The sequence below is a fragment of the Triticum dicoccoides genome, chromosome 2B (genome assembly GCF_002162155.2).
Source record: "Triticum dicoccoides isolate Atlit2015 ecotype Zavitan chromosome 2B, WEW_v2.0, whole genome shotgun sequence".
NCBI classification, from domain to species: Eukaryota; Viridiplantae; Streptophyta; class Magnoliopsida; order Poales; family Poaceae; genus Triticum; species Triticum dicoccoides.
This window is the reverse complement of record NC_041383.1, coordinates 698686026-698697591: the sequence shown is the minus strand read 5'-3', so window position 1 is coordinate 698697591 and position 11566 is coordinate 698686026. Positions and strand designations below refer to the sequence as shown.

The window sequence follows — 11566 nt, the reverse complement described above, 5'->3', positions numbered from 1 at the left end:
AAGGGAGCTACGGGGCGTGCTCCTCCTAGGCCCAAACCGAAATGGTTTAGGGCTTGGGGGGCCGGCCCCCTCTTTCCTTCCCCCCTCCTCCTCTTTCCTTCCCCTCCTAGTTGGACTAGGAAAGGGGGAACCTACTCCTAGTAGGAGTAGGATTCCCCCCTTGGGGAGCACCCTATGAAGCCGCCGCCCCCCTCCCCTTGCTCCTTTATATACGGGGGCAAGGGGGCACCCTAGGACACACAAGTTGATTGTTTATCCGTGTGCGGTGCCCCCTCCACAGATTTCCACCTCGGTCATATCATCATAGTGCTTAGGCGAAGCCCTGCGTCGGTAACTTCATCATCACCGTCACCACGTCGTCGTGCTGGCAAAACTCTCCCTCGACCTCAGCTGGATCTAGAGTTCATTGGTTGTCACCGAGCTGAACGTGTGCAGATCGCGGAGGTGCCGTACCTTCGGTGCTAGGATCGGTCGGATCGTGAAGACGTACGACTACATCAACCGCGTTGTCATAACGCTTCTGCTTTTGGTCTACGAGGGTATGTAGACAATACTCTCCCCTCTCGTTGCTATGCATCACCTAGAGATAGATCTTGCATGATCGTAGGATTTTTTTTTGAATTTACTACATTCCCCAATAGTGGCATCCGAGCCAGGTCTATGCGTAGATGTTATATGTACGAGTAGAACACAAAGAGTTGTGGGTGATAATAGTCATACTGCTTACCAGCATGTCATACTTTGATTCGGCGGTATTCTTGGATGAAGCGGCTCAGACCGACATTACGCGTACGCTTACGCGAGACTGGTTCTACCGACGTGCTTCGCACACAGGTGGCTGGTGAGTGTCTGTTTCTCCAACTATCGTTGAATCGAGTGTGGCTATGCCCGGTCCTTGTTGAAGGTTAAAACAGCACACTTGACGAAAAATCGTTGTGGTTTTGATGCGTAGGTAAGAACGGTTCTTGCTAGAAGCCCGTAGCAGCCACATAAAACTTGCAACAACAAAGTAGAGGATGTCTAACTTGTTTTTGTAGGGCTTGCTGTGATATGATATGGTCAAGGCATGATGTGATATAAATTATTGTATGAGATGATCATGTTTTGTAACAAAGTTATCGGCAACCGACAGGAGCCATATGGTCGTCGCTTTATTATATGCAATGCAATCGCCATATTGTTTTACTTTATCACTAAGCGGTAGTGATAGTCATAGTAATAATAGTTGGCGAGACGACAATGATGCTACGATGGAGAACAAGGTGTCGCGCCAGTGACGATGGACATCATGATGATGCTTCGGTAATGGAGATCATGAGCACATGATGATGATGGCCATATCATGTCACATATTTTGATTGCATGTGATGTTTATCTTTTATGCATCTTATTTTGCTTAGTACGGTGGCAGCATTATAAGATGATCCCTTACTAAATTTCAAGGTATAAGTGTTCTCCCTGAGTACGCACCATTGTGACAGTTCTTTGTGCTGAGACACCATGTGATTATCGAGCGTGATAGGCTCTACATTCACATACAATGGGTGCAAGACAATTTTGCACACGCAAAATACTCGGGTTAAACTTGACGAGCCTAGCATATGCAGATATGGCCTCGGAACACTGGAGACCGAAAGGTCAAGCGTGAATCATATAGTACATATGATCAACATAGTGATGTTCACCATTGAAAACTACTCCATCTCACGTGATGATCAGACATGGTTTAGTTGATTTGGATCACGTGATCATTTAGATGACTAGAGGGATGTCTATCTAAGTGCGAGTTCTTAAGTAATATGATTAATTGAACTTTAATTTATCATGAACTTAGTCCTGGCAGTATTTTGCAAATTATGTTGTAGATCAATTGCTCGCGTTGTAGCTTCCTTATGTTTTTTATATGTTCCTAGAGATAAGTTGAAAGATGATAGTATCAATGATGCGAACTGAGTCCGTTATCTGAGGTTTATCCTCATTGCTGCACAAAAGAATTATGTCCTTGATGCACCGCTAGGTGACAAAACTATTGCAGGAGCAGATGCAGACGTTATGAATGTTTGACTAGCTTAATATGATGACTACTTGATAGTTTAGTGCACCATGCTTTACGGCTTAGAATCGGGACTTCAAAGATGTTTGAACATCATGGACCATATGAGATGTTCCAAGAGTTGAAGTTAATATTTCAAGCACATATCCGAGTTGGGAGATATGAAGTCTCTAACAAGTTCTATAGCTAAAAGATGGAGGAGAATAGCTCAAGCAGTGAGCATGTGCTCAGATTGTCTGGGTACTACAATCGCTTGAATAAAGTGGGAGTTAATCTTCCAGATAAGATAGTGATTGACAGAGTTCTCTAGTCACCATCACCAAGTTACTGGAACTTTGTGATGAACTATAGTGTGCAAGGGATGAAGAAAACGATTCTCGAGCTCTTCGTGATACTGGAATCAACGAAGGTAGAAATCAAGAAAGAGCATCAAGTGTTGATGATTTAAAAGACTACTAGTTTCAAGAAAAGAGCAAAGGGAAAGAAAGGGAACTTCAAGTATAATGTCAAGCAAGTTGTCACTCGCGTGAAGAAGCCCAAAGCTGGACCAAAGCCTGAAACTGAGTGCTTCTACTTCAAAGGAAATGGTCACTAGAAGTGAAAATGCCCTGAATATTTGGTGGATAAGAAGGATGGCAAAGTGAACAAGGGTATATTTGATATACAGGTTATTGATGTGTACCCTACTAGTGTTTATAGTAGCCACTGGGTATTTGATACTTGTTCAGTTGCTAACATTAGTAACTCGAAATAGGAGTTACAGAATAAACAGAGACTAGTTGAGGGTGAAGTGACGATGTGTGTTGGAAGTGGTTCCAAGATTGATATGATCATCATCGCACACTCCCTATATTTTCGAGATTAGTGTTGAACCTAAATAAATGTTATTTGGTGTTTGCGTTGAGCATAAATATGATTAGATCATGTTTATTGTGATACGATTATTCATCTAAGACAGAGAATAAATTGTTATTATGTTTACATGAATAAAACCTTCTATGGTCATACACCCAATGTTGATGGTTTATTGAATCTTGATCGTAGTAATACACATATTCATAATATTCATGCCAAAAGATGCAAAGTTGATAATGATAGTGCAACATATTTTTGGCACTGCCGTTTGGGTCATATCGGTGTAAAGCGCATGAAGAAACTCCATAAAGATGGACTTTTGGAATCACTTGATTATGAATCATTTGGTGCTTGCGAAATGTGCCTTATGGGCAAGATGACTAAAACTCCGTTCTCCAGAACAAAGGAACGAGCTAGTGACTTATTGGAAACAATACATACCGATGTATCTGGTCCAATGAGTGTTGATGCTCGTGGCGGGTATCGTTATTTTTTGACCTTCACAGATGATTTGAGCATATATGGATATATCTACTTAATGAAACACAAGTCTGAAACATTTGAAAAGTTCAAAGAATTTCAGAGTGAAGTGGAGAATCATCGTAACAAGAAAATAAAGATTCTACAATCTGATCATAGAGGAGAATATTTGAGTTACGAGTTTGGCCTTCATTTAAAACAATGTGTAATAGTTTCAGAGCTCACGCCACATGGAACACCAGAGCGTAATGGTGTGTCCGAACGTCATAACCGTACTTTATTGGATATGGTGCGATCTATGATGTCTCTTACCGAGTTACCACTATCATTTTGGGGTTATGCATTAGAGACAACTGTATTCACTTTAAATAGGGCACCATCAAAATCCGTTGAGACGACGCCTTATGAACCGTGGTTTGGCAAGAAAGTAAAGTTGTCGTTTCTTAAAGTTTGGGGCTGCGATGCTTATAAACTTCAACCTGATAAGCTCGAACCCAAATCGGAGAAATGCGTCTTCATAGGATACCCAAAGGAAACTATTGGGTACACCTTCTATCACAGATCCGAAGGCAAGATCGTTGCTAAGAATGGATCCTTTCTAGAGAAGGAGTTTCTCTCAAAAGAAGTGAGTGGGAGGAAAGTATAACTTGACGAGGTAATTGTACCTTCTCCCAAATTGGAAACTAGTTCATCATAGAAATCAGTTCTAGTGATTCCTACAACAATTAGTGTGGAAGCTAATGATGATGATCGTGAAACTTCAGATCAAGTTACTACAAAACCTCGTAGGTCTTCCAGAGTATGGTCCGCACCAGGATGGTACAGTAATCCTATTATGGAAGTCATGTTACTAGACCATGATGAACCTACGAACTATGAGGAAGCGATGATGAGCACAAATTCCACGAAATGGTTTGATGCCATGAAATCTGAGATGGGATCCATGTATGAGAACAAAGTGTGGAATTTGGTGGATTTGCCCGATGATTGGCAGGCCATAGAAAATAAATGGATTTTCAAGAGGAAGATGGACGATGATAGTAGTGTTACTATCTACAAAGCTCGACTTGTTGCGAAAGGTTTTTGACAAGTTCAAGGAGTTGACAACGATGATACTTTCTCACCCGTAGCGATGCTTAATGTCTGTCCGAATCATGTTAGCAATTGCTGCATTTTATGATTATAAAATTTGGCAGATGAATATCAAAACTGCATTCCTGAATGGATTTCTGGAAAAGAGTTGTATATGATGCAACTAGAAGGTTTTTTCGATCCAAAGGATGCTAACAAAGTGTGCAAGCTCCAGCGATCCATTTATGGACTGGTGCAAGCCTCTCTGAGTGGGAATAAACGCTTTGATAGTGTGATCAAAGCATATGGTTTTATACAGACTTTTGGAGAAGGCTGTATTTACAAGAAAGTGAGTGGGAGCTTAGTAGCATTTCTAATATTATATGTGGATGACATATTGTTGATTGGAAATGATATAGAATTTCTGGATAGCATAAAGGGATATTTGAATAGGAGTTTTTTCAATGAAAGACTTTGGTGAAGCTGCTTACATATTGGGCATCAAGATCTATAGAGATAGATCAAGACGCTTAATTGGAATTTCACAAAGCACATACCTTGGTAAAGTTTTGAAGAAGTTCAAAATGGATTAGTCAAAGAAAGGGTTCTTGTCTTTATTACAAGGTGTAAAGTTGAGTAAGACTCAAAGCCCGACCATGGCAGAAAATAGAAAGAGAATGGAAGTCATTCCCTATGCCACAGTCATAGGTACTATAAAGTATGTTGTGCTGTGTACCAGACCTATTGTGTACCCTGCCCTGAGTTTGGCAAGGGAGTACAATTTTGATCTAGGAGTAGATCACTGGACAACGTTCAAGATTATCCTTAGTGAGTACTAAGGAAATATTTCTCAATTATGGAGGTGATAAAAGAGCCCGTCGTAAAGAGTTACATCGATGCAAGGTTTTACACCGATCCAAATGAATGTAAGTCTCAATCTGGATACATATTGAAAGTGGGAGCAATTAGCTAGAGTAGCTCCATGCAGAGAATTGTAGACATAGAATATGTGCAAAATACATATGGCTCTGAATGTGACAGACCCATTGACTAAACTTCTCTCATGAGCAAAACATGATCACACCTCAGTACCTTTTGGGTGTTAATCACATAGCAATGCAAACTAGATTATTGACTCTAGTAAAAAACCTTTGGGTGTTGGTCACATGATGATGTGAACTATGGGTGTTAATCACTTATAGATGTGAATATTGGTGTTAAATCACATGGTGATGTGAACTAGATTATTGCCTCTAGTGCGAGTGGGAGACTGAAGGGAATATGCCCTAGAGGCAATAATAAAGTTATTATTTATTTCCTTAATTCATGATAAATGTTTATTATTCATGCTAGAATTGTATTAACCGGAAACTTAGTACATGTGTGAATACATAGACAAAACATATAGTCCCTAGTATGCTTCTACTTGACTAGCTCGTTAATCAAATATGGTTATGTTTCCTAACCATAGACATGTGTTATCATTTGATGAATGGGATCACATCATAGGAGAATGATGTGATGGACATGACCCATCCGTTAGCTTAGCATTATGATCGTGTTAGTTTCATTGCTACTGCTTTCTTCATGACTTATACAAGCTCCTCAGACTATGAGATTATGCAACTCCCGAATACCGAAGGAACACTTTGTGTGCTACCAAACATCACAACGTAAATGCGTGATTATAAAGGTGCTCTACAGGTGTCTCCAAAGGTTTTTGTTGGGTTGGCATAGATTGATATTAGGATTTGTAACTCCGTGTTTCGGAGAGGTATCTTTGGGCCCTCTCGGTAATACTCATTACTATAAGCCTTGCAAGCATTGTGACTAATGAGTTAGTTACAGGATGAAGTATTACAGAACGAGTAAAGAGACTTGCCGGTAACGATTTCGAACTAGGTATTGAGATACCGACGATCGAATCTCGGGCAAGTAACATACCGATGACAAAGGGAACAACGTATGTTGTTATGCGGTTTGACCGATAAAGATCTTCGTAGAATATGTAGGAGCCAATATGAGCATCCAGGTTCCGCTATTGGTTATTGACCGGAGATGTGTCTCGGTCATGTCTACATAGTTCTCGAACCCGTAGGGTCCACACGCTTAATGTTTGATGATGATCGGTATTATGAGTTTATGTGTTTTGATGTACCGAAGGTTGTTCGGAGTCCCGGATCAGATCACGGACATGACAAGGAGTCTCAAAATGGTCGAGACATAAAGATTGATATATTGGAAGGTTATATTCGGACACCGGAAAGGTTCCGGGGGTCACCGGATAAATACTTTAGTGCCGGGAGTTACCGGAACCCCATCCCCCCCGGGGGAGGGGGGGGGTCAATGGGCCTTCATGGGCCTTAGTGGAAATAGAGGGCAGCAAGGGAGCTGTGGGGCGCGCCCCCCTAGGCCCAAACCGAATTGGTTTAGGGCTTGGGGGGGCTGGCCCCTCTTTCCTTCTCCCCTCCTCCTCTTTCCTTCCCCTCTTAGTTGGACTTGGAAAGGGGGAACCTACTCATAGTATGAGTAGGATTCCCCCCTTGGGGCGCACCCTATGAGGCCCTCCTTGCTCCTTTATATATGGGCACAAGGGGGCACCCTAGGACACACAAGTTGATTGTTTAGCCGTGTGCGGTGCCCCCTCCACAGATTTCCACCTCGGTCATATCGTCGTAGTGCTTAGGCGAAGCCCTGCGCTGGTAACTTCATCATCACCGTCACCATGCCGTCGTGCTGGCGAAACTGTCCCTCGACCTCAGCTGGATCTAGAGTACGTGGGACGTCACCGAGCTGAACGTGTGCAGATCGCGGAGGTGTCGTACCTTCGGTGCTAGGATCGTTCGGATCGTGAAGACGTAAGACTACATCAACCGCGTTGTCATTACGCTTCCGCTTTCGGTCTACGAGGGTACATAGACAACACTCTCCCCTCTCGTTACTATGCATCACCTAGAGATAGATCTTGCGTGATCTTAGGATTTTTTGCAATTAATGCGTTCCCCAACAGTAATAAGGGTTTTGGTCACTGCCATATTTACCTTCAGAATCAGAGTCAGAAGCACCACTACCCTCATATCCATATCCCTCTTCTTCTTCTACTTCCAAAACTGCTCTCAGCTTTCCTTTTAAATTCCTGCTCTCTTGTGTGCAAACACCAGTAGCATGAGCTGCACTGGAGGTGCTACTCTGACGTTTAAAGACAATTCCTTCCTGATCAACAACATAGATTGGAGGCTCACTAAGATCATATACCACATGCTCTTCATACACAATCGGGGGCAATTCTTGCCTCTGGAACTGGCTAACAGGAGGTGGACATGCCCTCACTAGCATATTAAGAACCTTAGCCTCCTTATTCTTCCTCTTTATGGTTTGCAACTCTAAATTACTTTCTAACAACCCCAACCCTTTCTCCCCTAAGCTTGGTTTCTCAATGTGAAACAGTAGATCATATACACTAAATCCTTGGGTTTCCATCACTGCAACTATATTCAGATATGCTACATCTAAACTACAGAGCTTCAGCTCCAACGTTTCTCCAGCATCAAAATGGATCCTAACCTCCAAAATGTCATCATACAAACTGCAAAATGAAATAACACAAAATAATGGTAAACAATTTAACCTGGCTAATAAACAAATTTACTTAACAGATAGGCTACAAAGGAGATATATGAACTATTCAGTACCCAAGCTTAACCTAAGCCTAAAACACAATTTTAGTTAACATATAAACAAAGCTTTGTTTTACTATTCTCAATTCAGTAATGAGTTTTACCACTTTTGGTTAATATACATAGAAACAAGCTGAGATTTTGTATTTACAGAACAAACATGGATGAGTTATTTACTTAGCCCTAGTCAATAATTACACTAAACACAATTACTACAAATCAAACAAATTATTAATAAACTAAGAATATGACAACAAACCTAATGATAGTAAACAATGTAAATAAGTATCTCAGTGCCAACTGAGAATATGACAGCAAACCCTAATGATAGTAAACAATGTAAATAAGTATCTCAGTGCCAACTGAGAATATGACAACAAAACCTAATGATAGTTACAAAATACTGCTGCCTAGTCAAGCTAGACCTAATCCCAATTTGGAGACAGAAAAAATAATGTAAATAGATCAGTACCAATTTGAATATTACTGTAGTCTACCTAGCTCTAATCCTAGTTATAAAATATTGTTGCCTAGCTAGTAAACTGTGTCAATCAATACCAATTTGGAGTCAGAACAGACAGAGTTGGATGCAGAAAACCCTAACCCTAATCCCCAATTTGTAAGGAAAAGAGGAAGATTGGAGAACTTACAGCACACCACCGATTCCATGAGTCCACTAATGGGCGGTGGTAGGGTTTGCCACCCAAATATGCGCCATTCGCAACCTTTGCTCCATCGACAATGCCGACTCTGCAAAATCATCATCGTCGCTAGAGTGCTCCGAGGTGTAGTAGCCGCTACCACCGTCTAGTCCTCCTGTCAAGCCGTCGACGCCTAAGCGGGGGAGGTCGCCGCCGCCGCCGTTGTCGTCGCCACCCTCGCCATCTGCTAGAGCCATCGACGCCATCATCTCACAAAGCAATGCAACCGCGGGGGAGAGGAGGGATCGAGAGGAGGAGATGAGCGACCTACGGTAAACCGGTTCGAATCGGCCTCGTCCGAGTCAACATGCGGGCACTCGCACTCTAGACAACGTGGCACCTGATGGGTGCGCCCAAGCAGTTAGTTCGGCCATCAATACATATAAAAAGTTGTTTTAGCCTCTTTTGCAATGCCTCACCGTAGAGTTGGTACTGACACGTAAAATTACCAATCTTAATACCAATTTGCTTGTAATGCCCCAATTGTGGTACTCTTTGCAATTAACTCCATGCTGACACACTTAGCTACTCGCCCTAGCCCACCTAGTCAGCATAACGAGGAAGTTGGAGTAGTCTCCCTTCAATATCCCTCGTAGTTTTCATGCTCTACCCTCACTCTCAATTTTGGTAATGACCTTTTTAGCCGAGGGCGAAGCCCCATCAAATACAATCGTGGTCCTATGCTTCTAGAGCTCCCACATGCACAAGGATATGAGTGTGTTCGTGGGAAGCACGTTGTTTACTTTATTTTTCTTATAATGAACTGTCATTAATATCATCTTTCCATATAAAAAAGATCCAACCGCGAAAGAGTTTAACACCCGGCTACGTCATAACTACATGACTTTTTAGATCTGTATGTAATACATGGAGATCACATAAGAAGTACTAGTTTATTTGAATTTAAAACATAACATGTACAATTTGAATTTAAGGACACATAAATAAAGTTCCCACAGATGCCGAATTTGAATACCCACACGGCCACACATACGGCTTTGACAACAAACAAGACCATGCAAAGATCCGGACAGGGAAACAACGGTTCAGCCGGGTAGCTGTATGTGGAGAGTTGCATGCAATCGCAGCCAGCTTCTTCTTAGCACTGATTCCCATGGTTTCCGCCATGTCAAGATCACCAAGGAGAATGCCATCTGGGAGAGCCCAGTCAAAATAAAATAGAAGGCTTGCAAGAGCAAGATTAATGTTCGCGATCCCAAACAACATCCCAGGGCAAATCCGCCGCCCGTAGCTGAATGGTATGAACTCAAAGTTGTTAGGATCATAATTCATCTTACTGCCCATAAATCTATCTGGGATGAATGCATCCAGTTCTTCCCAGTACTCAGGGTCCCTTGAGATCGCCCAAGCATTCACGAGAACAATGGCGCCCTTGGGAACGTCATAGCCGAGTATGTTACATTGCTGCTGGCATTCCCTTGGCAGTAGTAATGGCGTAGGTGCGTGCAACCGCAACGTCTCCTTGATGATACACTGCAAATAGCTTAGCTTGGCTAGACCCTCCTCGGTTACCTTTGTTTGTCCCGCAAAGGCACCCCTGACCTCGGCTTGTGCCCTAGACATCATGCTAGGGTTTTGCATCAACTCTATCATGGCCCACTGTAGCGTTGTTACTGGTGACTCGCTCCCGCCTACAAAAACATCCTGTGTTCTTTTCCCTGTTGGTGAAACTGTGGATTGATAGAAAAACTAGCGCCCCCACATGTACACACGTGTGTATGTATATATAGCATGGACTATCATGAGCAAAATAACTTACTAGAATCACTGCTTTGATATTGTTCACGGCGAGGGGGGGCACAAGGTTGTCTTCTTGTTTGATCCTCAAGAGGGCATCCACCAGGTCTTCCTGGTGAACTTGCTTGGAGGATCTCCTCTCGAGACGATGATCTATGATATGCTCCAGGAAGGATAGCACGGAGTCTCAAAATACTGAAGCCCTGTGTAGTGTGCTGCTTAGAGTCCGCCCTAGCCTCGATGATGGGAACACGTTGGATAAGGTGTATCCACCTATCAGCTGCACCACCTCAGAGACATAATCGAGTAAGGTGTCGCTGTCATGGTCCTTGAGCCGGCAACCCATGGTGGAGTGCACCATCGTGTCTGCCCCGTAAATCATGAGCATGTTACTCAGATTCACAGTTAGTTGTGACTCTGATGCTGTTGTTGGATTTGAAGATTTCTCTTCTCTAGCCAGGAAGCTAAGGGGGAAGCTAGGGATTTCTGGAAGAACCTCCACACCCGGTTCATTCCTCTTTTTCCCAATATATACAATTTACATTTACATTTTAACCCCTCCCACTTTCCTATTTGCAACTAACTCCTCACAACACTCCCCCTCAAGATGGGGTGACAATGTCTAAGAGCCCTGATACGTCTCCAACATATCTATAATTTATGAAGCATTCATGCTATTTTATTATCTGTTTTGAATGATTACGTGCTTTATTATACACTTTTATATTACTTTTGGGACTAACCTACTAACCGGAGGCCCAACCCATATTGCTGTTTTATTGCCTGTTTCAGTATTTCGAAGAAAAGGAATATCAAACGGAGTCCAAACGGAATGAAACCTTCAGGAGCGTGATTTTTGGAAAGGATATGATCCGGGAGACTTGGAGTTCAAGCCAAGGAAGGTTCGAGGAAGCCAGGAGATAGGAGGGCACGCCCACCCCCCTGGGGCGCCCCCTGTCTCCTGGGCCCCT

At 42.6% G+C, this 11566-nt stretch overlaps 1 pseudogene; it reads right to left on the bottom strand.

Moving 5' to 3' along the window:
- Positions 1-9883: 9883 nt before the first annotated feature.
- The window catches only part of LOC119361170, a 9046-nt pseudogene continuing 7363 nt past the window's right edge, over positions 9884-11566 (bottom strand).